Here is an 18,071-nt window from a genome sequence, read left to right on the forward strand (position 1 = left end):
ATGATCAATGAAGAATGAACGATGAAGAATGAACAAGGATCAATGATCAATGAAGAATCAACGATGAAGAATGAACAAGGATTAATGGTCAATGACGAATGAACGATGAAGAATGAACAAGGATCAATGATCAATGAAGAATTAATGATGAAGAATGAACAAGGATTAATGATCAATGAAGAATGAACAAGGATCAATGATCAATGAAGAATGACGAATGAACGATGAAGAATGAACAAGGATCAATGATCAATGAAGAATGAACGATGAAGAATGAACAAAGATTAATGCTCAATGAAGAATGAACGATGAAGAATGAACAAGGATCAATGATAAATGAAGAATGAACGATGAAGAATGAACAAGGATTAATGGTCAATGACGAATGAACGATGAAGAATGAACAAGGATCAATGATCAATGAAGAATGAACGATGAAGAATGAACAAGGATCAATGATCAATGAAGAATGAACGATGAAGAATGAACAAGGATCAATGGTCAATGACGAATGAACGATGAAGAATGAACAAGGATCAATGATCAATGAAGAATTAATGATGAAGAATGAACAAGGATTAATGATCAATGAAGAATGAACAAGGATCAATGATCAATGAAGAATGAACAAGGATCAATGATCAATGAAGAATGAACGATGAAGAATGAACAAGGATCAATGATCAATGAAGAATGAACGATGAAGAATGAACAAGGATCAATGATCAATGAAGAATGAACGATGAAGAATGAACAAGGATCAATGATCAATGAAGAATGAACGATGAAGAATGAACAAGGATCAATGATCAATGAAGAATGAACGATGAAGAATGAACAAGGATCAATGATCAATGAAGAATGAACGATGAAGAATGAACAAGGATCAATGATCAATGAAGAATGAACGATGAAGAATGAACAAGGATCAATGGTCAATGACGAATGAACGATGAAGAATGAACAAGGATCAATGATCAATGAAGAATGAACGATGAAGAATGAACAAGGATCAATGATCAATGAAGAATGAACGATGAAGAATGAACAAGGATTAATGATCAATGAAGAATGAACAAGGATCAATGATCAATGAAGAATGAACAAGGATCAATGATCAATGAAGAATGAACGATGACGAATGAACAAGGATCAATGGTCAATGACGAATGAACGATGAAGAATGAACAAGGATCAATGATCAATGACGAATGAACGATGAAGAATGCACAAGGATCAATGATCAATGAAGAATGAACGATGAAGAATGAACAAGGATCAATGATCAATGAAGAATGAACGATGAAGAATGAACAAGGATCAATGATCAATGAAGAATGAACGATGAAGAATGAACAAGTTTCAATGATCAATGAAGAATGAACAAGGATCAATGATAAATGAAGAATGAACGATGAAGAATGAACAAGGATTAATGGTCAATGACGAATGAACGATGAAGAATGAACAAGGATCAATGATCAATGAAGAATGAACGATGAAGAATGAACAAGGATCAATGATCAATGAAGAATGAACGATGAAGAATGAACAAGGATCAATGGTCAATGACGAATGAACGATGAAGAATGAACAAGGATCAATGATCAATGAAGAATGAACGATTAAGAATGAACAAGGATTAATGATCAATGAAGAATGAACGATGAAGAATGAACAAGGATTAATGGTCAATGACGAATGAACGATGAAGAATGAACAAGGATCAATGATTAATGAAGAATGAACGATAAAGAATGCACAAGGATCAATGATCAATGAAGAATGAACAAGGATGAATAGTCAATGACGAATGAACGATGAAGAATGAACAAGGATCAATGATCAATGAATAATGAACGATGAAGAATGAACAAGGATCAATGATGAATGACGAATGAACGATGAAGAATGAACAAGGATCAATGATGAATGAAGAATGAACGATGAAGAATGAACAAGGATCAATGATCAATGAAGAATGAACGATGAAGAATGAACAAGGATCAATGATCAATGAAGAATGAACGATGAAGAATGAACAAGGATTAATGGTCAATGACGAATGAACGATGAAGAATGAACAAGGATCAATGATCAATGAAGAATGAACGATGAAGAATGAACAAGGATCAATGATCAATGAAGAATGAACGATGAAGAATGAACAAGGATCAATGGTCAATGACGAATGAACGATGAAGAATGAACAAGGATCAATGATCAATGAAGAATGAACGATGAAGAATGAACAAGGATTAATGATCAATGAAGAATGAACGATGAGGAATGAACAAGGATTAATGGTCAATGAAGAATGAACGATGAAGAATGAACAAGGATCAATGATCAATGAAGAATGAACGATGAAGAATGAACAAGGATTAATGATCAATGAAGAATGAACAAGGATCAATGATCAATGAAGAATGAACAAGGATCAATGATCAATGAAGAATGAACGATGACGAATGAACAAGGATCAATGGTCAATGACGAATGAACGATGAAGAATGAACAAGGATCAATGATCAATGACGAATGAACGATGAAGAATGCACAAGGATCAATGATCAATGAAGAATGAACGATGAAGAATGAACAAGGATCAATGATCAATGAAGAATGAACGATGAAGAATGAACAAGGATCAATGATCAATGAAGAATGAACGATGAAGAATGAACAAGGTTCAATGATCAATGAAGAATGAACAAGGATCAATGATAAATGAAGAATGAACGATGAAGAATGAACAAGGATTAATGGTCAATGACGAATGAACGATGAAGAATGAACAAGGATCAATGATCAATGAAGAATGAACGATGAAGAATGAACAAGGATCAATGATCAATGAAGAATGAACGATGAAGAATGAACAAGGATCAATGGTCAATGACGAATGAACGATGAAGAATGAACAAGGATCAATGATCAATGAAGAATGAACGATGAAGAATGAACAAGGATCAATGCTCAATGAAGAATGAACGATGAAGAATGAACAAGGATCAATTATCAATGACAAATGAACGATGAAGAATGAACAAGGATCAATGATCAATGAAGAATGAACGATGAAGAATGAACAAGGATCAATGGTCAATGACGAATGAATGATGAAGAATGAACAAGGATCAATGATCAATGAAGAATGAACGATGAAGAATGAACAAGGATCAATGATCAATGAAGAATGAATGATGAAAAATGAACAAGGATTAATGGTCAATGACGAATGAACGATGAAGAATGAACAAGGATCAATGATCAATGAAGAATGAACGATGAAGAATGAACAAGGATCAATGATTATTGAAGAATGAACGATGAAGAATGAACAAGGTTCAATGGTCAATGAAGAATGAACGATGAAGAATGAACAAGGATCAATGATCAATGAAGAATGAACGATGAAGAATGAACAAGGATCAATGATCAATGAAGAATGAACGATGAAGAATGAACAAGGATTAATGATCAATGAAGAATGAACAAGGATCAATGATCAATGAAGAATGAACAAGGATCAATGATCAATGAAGAATGAACGATGAAGAATGAACAAGGATCAATTATCAATGAAGAATGAACGATGAAGAATGAACAAGGATCAATGATCAATGAAGAATGAACGTTGAAGAATGAACAAGGATCAATGATCAATGAAGAATGAACGATGAAGAATGAACAAGGATCAATGATCAATGAAGAATGAACGTTGAAGAATGAACAAGGATCAATGATCAATGAAGATTGAAAGATGAAGAATGATCAAGGATCAATGATCAATGAAGAATGAACAAGGATCAATGATAAATGAAGAATGAACGATGAAGAATGAACAAGGATTAATGGTCAATGACGAATGAACGATGAAGAATGAACAAGGATCAATGATCAATAAAGAATGAACGATGAAGAATGAACAAGGATCAATGATCAATGAAGAATGAACGATGAAGAATGAACAAGGATCAATGGTCAATGACGAATGAACGATGAAGAATGAACAAGGATCAATGATCAATGAAGAATGAACGATGAAGAATAAACAAGGATTAATGATCAATGAAGAATGAACGATGAAGAATGAACAAGGATTAATGGTCAATGACGAATGAACGATGAAGAATGAACAAGGATCAATGATTAATGAAGAATGAACGATAAAGAATGCACAAGGATCAATGATCAATGAAGAATGAACGATGAAGAATGAACAAGGATCAATGAAGAATGAACGATGAAGAATGAACAAGGATCAATGATCAATGAAGAATGAACGATAAAGAATGAACAAGGATCAATGATCAATGAAGAATGAACGATGAAGAATGAACAAGGATCAATGGTCAATGACGAATGAACGATGAAGAATGAACAAGGATCAATGATCAATGACGAATGAACGATGAAGAATGCACAAGGATCAATGATCAATGAAGAATGAACGATGAAGAATGAACAAGGATCAATGATCAATGAAGAATGAACGATGAAGAATGAACAAGGATCAATGATCAATGAAGAATGAACGATGAAGAATGAACAAGGTTCAATGATCAATGAAGAATGAACGATGAAGAATGAACAAGGATCAATGATCAATGAAGAATCAACGATGAAGAATGAACAAGGATTAATGGTCAATGACGAATGAACGATGAAGAATGAACAAGGATCAATGATCAATGAAGAATTAATGATGAAGAATGAACAAGGATTAATGATCAATGAAGAATGAACAAGGATCAATGATCAATGAAGAATGACGAATGAACGATGAAGAATGAACAAGGATCAATGATCAATGAAGAATGAACGATGAAGAATGAACAAAGATTAATGCTCAATGAAGAATGAACGATGAAGAATGAACAAGGATCAATGATAAATGAAGAATGAACGATGAAGAATGAACAAGGATTAATGGTCAATGACGAATGAACGATGAAGAATGAACAAGGATCAATGATCAATGAAGAATGAACGATGAAGAATGAACAAGGATCAATGATCAATGAAGAATGAACGATGAAGAATGAACAAGGATCAATGGTCAATGACGAATGAACGATGAAGAATGAACAAGGATCAATGATCAATGAAGAATTAATGATGAAGAATGAACAAGGATTAATGATCAATGAAGAATGAACAAGGATCAATGATCAATGAAGAATGAACAAGGATCAATGATCAATGAAGAATGAACGATGAAGAATGAACAAGGATCAATGATCAATGAAGAATGAACGATGAAGAATGAACAAGGATCAATGATCAATGAAGAATGAACGATGAAGAATGAACAAGGATCAATGATCAATGAAGAATGAACGATGAAGAATGAACAAGGATCAATGATCAATGAAGAATGAACGATGAAGAATGAACAAGGATCAATGATCAATGAAGAATGAACGATGAAGAATGAACAAGGATCAATGATCAATGAAGAATGAACGATGAAGAATGAACAAGGATCAATGGTCAATGACGAATGAACGATGAAGAATGAACAAGGATCAATGATCAATGAAGAATGAACGATGAAGAATGAACAAGGATCAATGATCAATGAAGAATGAACGATGAAGAATGAACAAGGATTAATGATCAATGAAGAATGAACAAGGATCAATGATCAATGAAGAATGAACAAGGATCAATGATCAATGAAGAATGAACGATGACGAATGAACAAGGATCAATGGTCAATGACGAATGAACGATGAAGAATGAACAAGGATCAATGATCAATGACGAATGAACGATGAAGAATGCACAAGGATCAATGATCAATGAAGAATGAACGATGAAGAATGAACAAGGATCAATGATCAATGAAGAATGAACGATGAAGAATGAACAAGGATCAATGATCAATGAAGAATGAACGATGAAGAATGAACAAGTTTCAATGATCAATGAAGAATGAACAAGGATCAATGATAAATGAAGAATGAACGATGAAGAATGAACAAGGATTAATGGTCAATGACGAATGAACGATGAAGAATGAACAAGGATCAATGATCAATGAAGAATGAACGATGAAGAATGAACAAGGATCAATGATCAATGAAGAATGAACGATGAAGAATGAACAAGGATCAATGGTCAATGACGAATGAACGATGAAGAATGAACAAGGATCAATGATCAATGAAGAATGAACGATTAAGAATGAACAAGGATTAATGATCAATGAAGAATGAACGATGAAGAATGAACAAGGATTAATGGTCAATGACGAATGAACGATGAAGAATGAACAAGGATCAATGATTAATGAAGAATGAACGATAAAGAATGCACAAGGATCAATGATCAATGACGAATGAACGATGAAGAATGAACAAGGATGAATAGTCAATGACGAATGAACGATGAAGAATGAACAAGGATCAATGATCAATGAATAATGAACGATGAAGAATGAACAAGGATCAATGATGAATGACGAATGAACGATGAAGAATGAACAAGGATCAATGATGAATGAAGAATGAACGATGAAGAATGAACAAGGATCAATGATCAATGAAGAATGAACGATGAAGAATGAACAAGGATCAATGATCAATGAAGAATGAACGATGAAGAATGAACAAGGATTAATGGTCAATGACGAATGAACGATGAAGAATGAACAAGGATCAATGATCAATGAAGAATGAACGATGAAGAATGAACAAGGATCAATGATCAATGAAGAATGAACGATGAAGAATGAACAAGGATCAATGGTCAATGACGAATGAACGATGAAGAATGAACAAGGATCAATGATCAATGAAGAATGAACGATGAAGAATGAACAAGGATTAATGATCAATGAAGAATGAACGATGAGGAATGAACAAGGATTAATGGTCAATGAAGAATGAACGATGAAGAATGAACAAGGATCAATGATCAATGAAGAATGAACGATGAAGAATGAACAAGGATTAATGATCAATGAAGAATGAACAAGGATCAATGATCAATGAAGAATGAACAAGGATCAATGATCAATGAAGAATGAACGATGACGAATGAACAAGGATCAATGGTCAATGACGAATGAACGATGAAGAATGAACAAGGATCAATGATCAATGACGAATGAACGATGAAGAATGCACAAGGATCAATGATCAATGAAGAATGAACGATGAAGAATGAACAAGGATCAATGATCAATGAAGAATGAACGATGAAGAATGAACAAGGATCAATGATCAATGAAGAATGAACGATGAAGAATGAACAAGGTTCAATGATCAATGAAGAATGAACAAGGATCAATGATAAATGAAGAATGAACGATGAAGAATGAACAAGGATTAATGGTCAATGACGAATGAACGATGAAGAATGAACAAGGATCAATGATCAATGAAGAATGAACGATGAAGAATGAACAAGGATCAATGATCAATGAAGAATGAACGATGAAGAATGAACAAGGATCAATGGTCAATGACGAATGAACGATGAAGAATGAACAAGGATCAATGATCAATGAAGAATGAACGATTAAGAATGAACAAGGATTAATGATCAATGAAGAATGAACGATGAAGAATGAACAAGGATTAATGGTCAATGACGAATGAACGATGAAGAATGAACAAGGATCAATGATTAATGAAGAATGAACGATAAAGAATGCACAAGGATCAATGATCAATGAAGAATGAACGATGAAGAATGAACAAGGATGAATAGTCAATGACGAATGAACGATGAAGAATGAACAAGGATCAATGATCAATGAATAATGAACGATGAAGAATGAACAAGGATCAATGATGAATGACGAATGAACGATGAAGAATGAACAAGGATCAATGATGAATGAAGAATGAACGATGAAGAATGAACAAGGATCAATGATCAATGAAGAATGAACGATGAAGAATGAACAAGGATCAATGATCAATGAAGAATGAACGATGAAGAATGAACAAGGATTAATGGTCAATGACGAATGAACGATGAAGAATGAAGAAGGATCAATGATCAATGAAGAATGAACGATGAAGAATGAACAAGGATCAATGATCAATGAAGAATGAACGATGAAGAATCAACAAGGATCAATGGTCAATGACGAATGAACGATGAAGAATGAACAAGGATCAATGATCAATGAAGAATGAACGATGAAGAATGAACAAGGATTAATGATCAATGAAGAATGAACGATGAAGAATGAACAAGGATTAATGGTCAATGACGAATGAACGATGAAGAATGAACAAGGATCAATGATCAATGAAGAATGAACGATGAGGAATGAACAAGGATCAATGATCAATGAAGAATGAACGAAGAAGAATGAACAAGGATCAATGATCAATGAAGAATGAACGATGAAGAATGAACAAGGATCAATGATCAATGAAGAATGAACGATGAAGAATGAACAAGGATCAATGATCAATGAAGAATGAACGATGAAGAATGAACAAGGATCAATGAAGAATGACGAATGAACGATGAAGAATGAACAAGGATCAATGATCAATGAAGAATGAACGATGAAGAATGAACAAAGATTAATGCTCAATGAAGAATGAACGATGAAGAATGAACAAGGATCAATGATCAATGAAGAATGAACGATGAAGAACGAACAAGGATTAATGGTCAATGACGAATGAACGATGTAGAATGAACAAGGATCAATGATCAATGAAGAATGAACGATGAAGAATGAACAAGGATCAATGATCAATGACGAATGAACGATGTAGAATGAACAAGGATCAATGATCAATGAAGAATGAACAATGAAGAATGAACAAGGATCAATGCTCAATGACGAATGAACGACGAAGAATGAACAAGGATCAATGATCAATGTAGAATGAACGATGAAGAATGAACAAGGATCAATGATCAATGTAGAATGACCGATGAAGCATGAACAAGGATTAATGGTCAATGACGAATGAACGATGAAGAATGAACAAGGATCAATGATCAATGAAGAATGAACAAGGATCAATGATCAACGAAGAATGAACGATGAAGAATGAACAAAGATTAATGCTCAATGAAGAATGAATGATGAAGAATGAACAAGGATCAATGATCAATGAAGAATGAACGATGAAAAATGAACAAGGATTAATGGTCAATGACGAATGAACGATGTAGAATGAACAAGGATCAATGATCAATGAAGAATGAACGATGAAGAATGAACAAGGATCAATAGTCAATGACGAATGAACGATGAAGAATGAACAAGGATCAATGATCAATGAATAATGAACTGAAGAATGAACAAGGATTAATGGTCAATGACGAATGAACGATGAAGAATGAACAAGGATCAATGATCAATGAAGAATGAACGATGAAGAATGAATAGGGATTAATGGTCAATGACGAATGAACGATGAAGAATGAACAAGGATCAATGATCAATGAAGAATGAACGATGAAGAATGAACAAGGATCAATGATCAATGAAGAATGAACAATGAAGAATGAACAAGGATCAATGATCAATGACGAATGAACGATGAAGAATGCACAAGGATCAATGATCAATGAAGAATGAACGATGAAGAATGAACAAGGATCAATGATCAATGAAGAATGAACGATGAAGAATGAACAAGGATCAATGATCAATGAAGAATGAACGATGAAGAATGAACAAGTTTCAATGATCAATGAAGAATGAACAAGGATCAATGATAAATGAAGAATGAACGATGAAGAATGAACAAGGATTAATGGTCAATGACGAATGAACGATGAAGAATGAACAAGGATCAATGATCAATGAAGAATGAACGATGAAGAATGAACAAGGATCAATGATCAATGAAGAATGAACGATGAAGAATGAACAAGGATCAATGGTCAATGACGAATGAACGATGAAGAATGAACAAGGATCAATGATCAATGAAGAATGAACGATTAAGAATGAACAAGGATTAATGATCAATGAAGAATGAACGATGAAGAATGAACAAGGATTAATGGTCAATGACGAATGAACGATGAAGAATGAACAAGGATCAATGATTAATGAAGAATGAACGATAAAGAATGCACAAGGATCAATGATCAATGAAGAATGAACGATGAAGAATGAACAAGGATGAATAGTCAATGACGAATGAACGATGAAGAATGAACAAGGATCAATGATCAATGAATAATGAACGATGAAGAATGAACAAGGATCAATGATGAATGACGAATGAACGATGAAGAATGAACAAGGATCAATGATGAATGAAGAATGAACGATGAAGAATGAACAAGGATCAATGATCAATGAAGAATGAACGATGAAGAATGAACAAGGATCAATGATCAATGAAGAATGAACGATGAAGAATGAACAAGGATTAATGGTCAATGACGAATGAACGATGAAGAATGAACAAGGATCAATGATCAATGAAGAATGAACGATGAAGAATGAACAAGGATCAATGATCAATGAAGAATGAACGATGAAGAATGAACAAGGATCAATGGTCAATGACGAATGAACGATGAAGAATGAACAAGGATCAATGATCAATGAAGAATGAACGATGAAGAATGAACAAGGATTAATGATCAATGAAGAATGAACGATGAGGAATGAACAAGGATTAATGGTCAATGAAGAATGAACGATGAAGAATGAACAAGGATCAATGATCAATGAAGAATGAACGATGAAGAATGAACAAGGATTAATGATCAATGAAGAATGAACAAGGATCAATGATCAATGAAGAATGAACAAGGATCAATGATCAATGAAGAATGAACGATGACGAATGAACAAGGATCAATGGTCAATGACGAATGAACGATGAAGAATGAACAAGGATCAATGATCAATGACGAATGAACGATGAAGAATGCACAAGGATCAATGATCAATGAAGAATGAACGATGAAGAATGAACAAGGATCAATGATCAATGAAGAATGAACGATGAAGAATGAACAAGGATCAATGATCAATGAAGAATGAACGATGAAGAATGAACAAGGATCAATGATCAATGAAGAATGAACGATGAAGAATGAACAAGGATCAATGATCAATGAAGAATGAACGATGAAGAATGAACAAGGATCAATGGTCAATGACGAATGAACGATGAAGAATGAACAAGGATCAATGATCAATGAAGAATGAACGATTAAGAATGAACAAGGATTAATGATCAATGAAGAATGAACGATGAAGAATGAACAAGGATTAATGGTCAATGACGAATGAACGATGAAGAATGAACAAGGATCAATGATTAATGAAGAATGAACGATAAAGAATGCACAAGGATCAATGATCAATGAAGAATGAACGATGAAGAATGAACAAGGATGAATAGTCAATGACGAATGAACGATGAAGAATGAACAAGGATCAATGATCAATGAATAATGAACGATGAAGAATGAACAAGGATCAATGATGAATGACGAATGAACGATGAAGAATGAACAAGGATCAATGATGAATGAAGAATGAACGATGAAGAATGAACAAGGATCAATGATCAATGAAGAATGAACGATGAAGAATGAACAAGGATCAATGATCAATGAAGAATGAACGATGAAGAATGAACAAGGATTAATGGTCAATGACGAATGAACGATGAAGAATGAACAAGGATCAATGATCAATGAAGAATGAACGATGAAGAATGAACAAGGATCAATGATCAATGAAGAATGAACGATGAAGAATGAACAAGGATCAATGGTCAATGACGAATGAACGATGAAGAATGAACAAGGATCAATGATCAATGAAGAATGAACGATGAAGAATGAACAAGGATTAATGATCAATGAAGAATGAACGATGAGGAATGAACAAGGATTAATGGTCAATGAAGAATGAACGATGAAGAATGAACAAGGATCAATGATCAATGAAGAATGAACGATGAAGAATGAACAAGGATTAATGATCAATGAAGAATGAACAAGGATCAATGATCAATGAAGAATGAACAAGGATCAATGATCAATGAAGAATGAACGATGACGAATGAACAAGGATCAATGGTCAATGACGAATGAACGATGAAGAATGAACAAGGATCAATGATCAATGACGAATGAACGATGAAGAATGCACAAGGATCAATGATCAATGAAGAATGAACGATGAAGAATGAACAAGGATCAATGATCAATGAAGAATGAACGATGAAGAATGAACAAGGATCAATGATCAATGAAGAATGAACGATGAAGAATGAACAAGGTTCAATGATCAATGAAGAATGAACAAGGATCAATGATAAATGAAGAATGAACGATGAAGAATGAACAAGGATTAATGGTCAATGACGAATGAACGATGAAGAATGAACAAGGATCAATGATCAATGAAGAATGAACGATGAAGAATGAACAAGGATCAATGATCAATGAAGAATGAACGATGAAGAATGAACAAGGATCAATGGTCAATGACGAATGAACGATGAAGAATGAACAAGGATCAATGATCAATGAAGAATGAACGATTAAGAATGAACAAGGATTAATGATCAATGAAGAATGAACGATGAAGAATGAACAAGGATTAATGGTCAATGACGAATGAACGATGAAGAATGAACAAGGATCAATGATTAATGAAGAATGAACGATAAAGAATGCACAAGGATCAATGATCAATGAAGAATGAACGATGAAGAATGAACAAGGATGAATAGTCAATGACGAATGAACGATGAAGAATGAACAAGGATCAATGATCAATGAATAATGAACGATGAAGAATGAACAAGGATCAATGATGAATGACGAATGAACGATGAAGAATGAACAAGGATCAATGATGAATGAAGAATGAACGATGAAGAATGAACAAGGATCAATGATCAATGAAGAATGAACGATGAAGAATGAACAAGGATCAATGATCAATGAAGAATGAACGATGAAGAATGAACAAGGATTAATGGTCAATGACGAATGAACGATGAAGAATGAAGAAGGATCAATGATCAATGAAGAATGAACGATGAAGAATGAACAAGGATCAATGATCAATGAAGAATGAACGATGAAGAATGAACAAGGATCAATGGTCAATGACGAATGAACGATGAAGAATGAACAAGGATCAATGATCAATGAAGAATGAACGATGAAGAATGAACAAGGATTAATGATCAATGAAGAATGAACGATGAAGAATGAACAAGGATTAATGGTCAATGACGAATGAACGATGAAGAATGAACAAGGATCAATGATCAATGAAGAATGAACGATGAGGAATGAACAAGGATCAATGATCAATGAAGAATGAACGAAGAAGAATGAACAAGGATCAATGATCAATGAAGAATGAACGATGAAGAATGAACAAGGATCAATGATCAATGAAGAATGAACGATGAAGAATGAACAAGGATCAATGATCAATGAAGAATGAACGATGAAGAATGAACAAGGATCAATGATGAATGACGAATGAACGATGAAGAATGAACAAGGATCAATGATCAATGAAGAATGAACGATGAAGAATGAACAAAGATTAATGCTCAATGAAGAATGAACGATGAAGAATGAACAAGGATCAATGATCAATGAAGAATGAACGATGAAGAACGAACAAGGATTAATGGTCAATGACGAATGAACGATGTAGAATGAACAAGGATCAATGATCAATGAAGAATGAACGATGAAGAATGAACAAGGATCAATGATCAATGACGAATGAACGATGTAGAATGAACAAGGATCAATGATCAATGAAGAATGAACAATGAAGAATGAACAAGGATCAATGCTCAATGACGAATGAACGACGAAGAATGAACAAGGATCAATGATCAATGTAGAATGAACGATGAAGAATGAACAAGGATCAATGATCAATGTAGAATGACCGATGAAGCATGAACAAGGATTAATGGTCAATGACGAATGAACGATGAAGAATGAACAAGGATCAATGATCAATGAAGAATGAACAAGGATCAATGATCAACGAAGAATGAACGATGAAGAATGAACAAAGATTAATGCTCAATGAAGAATGAATGATGAAGAATGAACAAGGATCAATGATCAATGAAGAATGAACGATGAAAAATGAACAAGGATTAATGGTCAATGACGAATGAACGATGTAGAATGAACAAGGATCAATGATCAATGAAGAATGAACGATGAAGAATGAACAAGGATCAATAGTCAATGACGAATAAACGATGAAGAATGAACAAGGATCAATGATCAATGAATAATGAACTGAAGAATGAACAAGGATTAATGGTCAATGACGAATGAACGATGAAGAATGAACAAGGATCAATGATCAATGAAGAATGAACGATGAAGAATGAATAGGGATTAATGGTCAATGACGAATGAACGATGAAGAATGAACAAGGATCAATGATCAATGAAGAATGAACGATGAAGAATGAACAAGGATCAATGATCAATGAAGAATGAACAATGAAGAATGAACAAGGATCAATGATCAATGACGAATGAACGATGAAGAATGCACAAGGATCAATGATCAATGAAGAATGAACGATGAAGAATGAACAAGGATCAATGATCAATGAAGAATGAACGATGAAGAATGAACAAGGATCAATGATCAATGAAGAATGAACGATGAAGAATGAACAAGTTTCAATGATCAATGAAGAATGAACAAGGATCAATGATAAATGAAGAATGAACGATGAAGAATGAACAAGGATTAATGGTCAATGACGAATGAACGATGAAGAATGAACAAGGATCAATGATCAATGAAGAATGAACGATGAAGAATGAACAAGGATCAATGATCAATGAAGAATGAACGATGAAGAATGAACAAGGATCAATGGTCAATGACGAATGAACGATGAAGAATGAACAAGGATCAATGATCAATGAAGAATGAACGATTAAGAATGAACAAGGATTAATGATCAATGAAGAATGAACGATGAAGAATGAACAAGGATTAATGGTCAATGACGAATGAACGATGAAGAATGAACAAGGATCAATGATTAATGAAGAATGAACGATAAAGAATGCACAAGGATCAATGATCAATGAAGAATGAACGATGAAGAATGAACAAGGATGAATAGTCAATGACGAATGAACGATGAAGAATGAACAAGGATCAATGATCAATGAATAATGAACGATGAAGAATGAACAAGGATCAATGATGAATGACGAATGAACGATGAAGAATGAACAAGGATCAATGATGAATGAAGAATGAACGATGAAGAATGAACAAGGATCAATGATCAATGAAGAATGAACGATGAAGAATGAACAAGGATCAATGATCAATGAAGAATGAACGATGAAGAATGAACAAGGATTAATGGTCAATGACGAATGAACGATGAAGAATGAACAAGGATCAATGATCAATGAAGAATGAACGATGAAGAATGAACAAGGATCAATGATCAATGAAGAATGAACGATGAAGAATGAACAAGGATCAATGGTCAATGACGAATGAACGATGAAGAATGAACAAGGATCAATGATCAATGAAGAATGAACGATGAAGAATGAACAAGGATTAATGATCAATGAAGAATGAACGATGAGGAATGAACAAGGATTAATGGTCAATGAAGAATGAACGATGAAGAATGAACAAGGATCAATGATCAATGAAGAATGAACGATGAAGAATGAACAAGGATTAATGATCAATGAAGAATGAACAAGGATCAATGATCAATGAAGAATGAACAAGGATCAATGATCAATGAAGAATGAACGATGACGAATGAACAAGGATCAATGGTCAATGACGAATGAACGATGAAGAATGAACAAGGATCAATGATCAATGACGAATGAACGATGAAGAATGCACAAGGATCAATGATCAATGAAGAATGAACGATGAAGAATGAACAAGGATCAATGATCAATGAAGAATGAACGATGAAGAATGAACAAGGATCAATGATCAATGAAGAATGAACGATGAAGAATGAACAAGGTTCAATGATCAATGAAGAATGAACAAGGATCAATGATAAATGAAGAATGAACGATGAAGAATGAACAAGGATTAATGGTCAATGACGAATGAACGATGAAGAATGAACAAGGATCAATGATCAATGAAGAATGAACGATGAAGAATGAACAAGGATCAATGATCAATGAAGAATGAACGATGAAGAATGAACAAGGATCAATGGTCAATGACGAATGAACGATGAAGAATGAACAAGGATCAATGATCAATGAAGAATGAACGATTAAGAATGAACAAGGATTAATGATCAATGAAGAATGAACGATGAAGAATGAACAAGGATTAATGGTCAATGACGAATGAACGATGAAGAATGAACAAGGATCAATGATTAATGAAGAATGAACGATAAAGAATGCACAAGGATCAATGATCAATGAAGAATGAACGATGAAGAATGAACAAGGATGAATAGTCAATGACGAATGAACGATGAAGAATGAACAAGGATCAATGATCAATGAATAATGAACGATGAAGAATGAACAAGGATCAATGATGAATGACGAATGAACGATGAAGAATGAACAAGGATCAATGATGAATGAAGAATGAACGATGAAGAATGAACAAGGATCAATGATCAATGAAGAATGAACGATGAAGAATGAACAAGGATCAATGATCAATGAAGAATGAACGATGAAGAATGAACAAGGATTAATGGTCAATGACGAATGAACGATGAAGAATGAAGAAGGATCAATGATCAATGAAGAATGAACGATGAAGAATGAACAAGGATCAATGATCAATGAAGAATGAACGATGAAGAATGAACAAGGATCAATGGTCAATGACGAATGAACGATGAAGAATGAACAAGGATCAATGATCAATGAAGAATGAACGATGAAGAATGAACAAGGATTAATGATCAATGAAGAATGAACGATGAAGAATGAACAAGGATTAATGGTCAATGACGAATGAACGATGAAGAATGAACAAGGATCAATGATCAATGAAGAATGAACGATGAGGAATGAACAAGGATCAATGATCAATGAAGAATGAACGAAGAAGAATGAACAAGGATCAATGATCAATGAAGAATGAACGATGAAGAATGAACAAGGATCAATGATCAATGAAGAATGAACGATGAAGAATGAACAAGGATCAATGATCAATGAAGAATGAACGATGAAGAATGAACAAGGATCAATGAAGAATGACGAATGAACGATGAAGAATGAACAAGGATCAATGATCAATGAAGAATGAACGATGAAGAATGAACAAAGATTAATGCTCAATGAAGAATGAACGATGAAGAATGAACAAGGATCAATGATCAATGAAGAATGAACGATGAAGAACGAACAAGGATTAATGGTCAATGACGAATGAACGATGTAGAATGAACAAGGATCAATGATCAATGAAGAATGAACGATGAAGAATGAACAAGGATCAATGATCAATGACGAATGAACGATGTAGAATGAACAAGGATCAATGATCAATGAAGAATGAACAATGAAGAATGAACAAGGATCAATGCTCAATGACGAATGAACGACGAAGAATGAACAAGGATCAATGATCAATGTAGAATGAACGATGAAGAATGAACAAGGATCAATGATCAATGTAGAATGACCGATGAAGCATGAACAAGGATTAATGGTCAATGACGAATGAACGATGAAGAATGAACAAGGATCAATGATCAATGAAGAATGAACAAGGATCAATGATCAACGAAGAATGAACGATGAAGAATGAACAAAGATTAATGCTCAATGAAGAATGAATGATGAAGAATGAACAAGGATCAATGATCAATGAAGAATGAACGATGAAGAATGAACAAGGATCAATGGTCAATGACGAATGAACGATGAAGAATGAACAAGGATCAATGATCAATGAAGAATGAACGATGAAGAATAAACAAGGATTAATGATCAATGAAGAATGAACGATGAAGAATGAACAAGGATTAATGGTCAATGACGAATGAACGATGAAGAATGAACAAGGATCAATGATTAATGAAGAATGAACGATAAAGAATGCACAA

Source organism: Amaranthus tricolor, chromosome 11, assembly GCF_026212465.1.
Source record: "Amaranthus tricolor cultivar Red isolate AtriRed21 chromosome 11, ASM2621246v1, whole genome shotgun sequence".
Classification (NCBI taxonomy): Eukaryota; Viridiplantae; Streptophyta; class Magnoliopsida; order Caryophyllales; family Amaranthaceae; genus Amaranthus; species Amaranthus tricolor.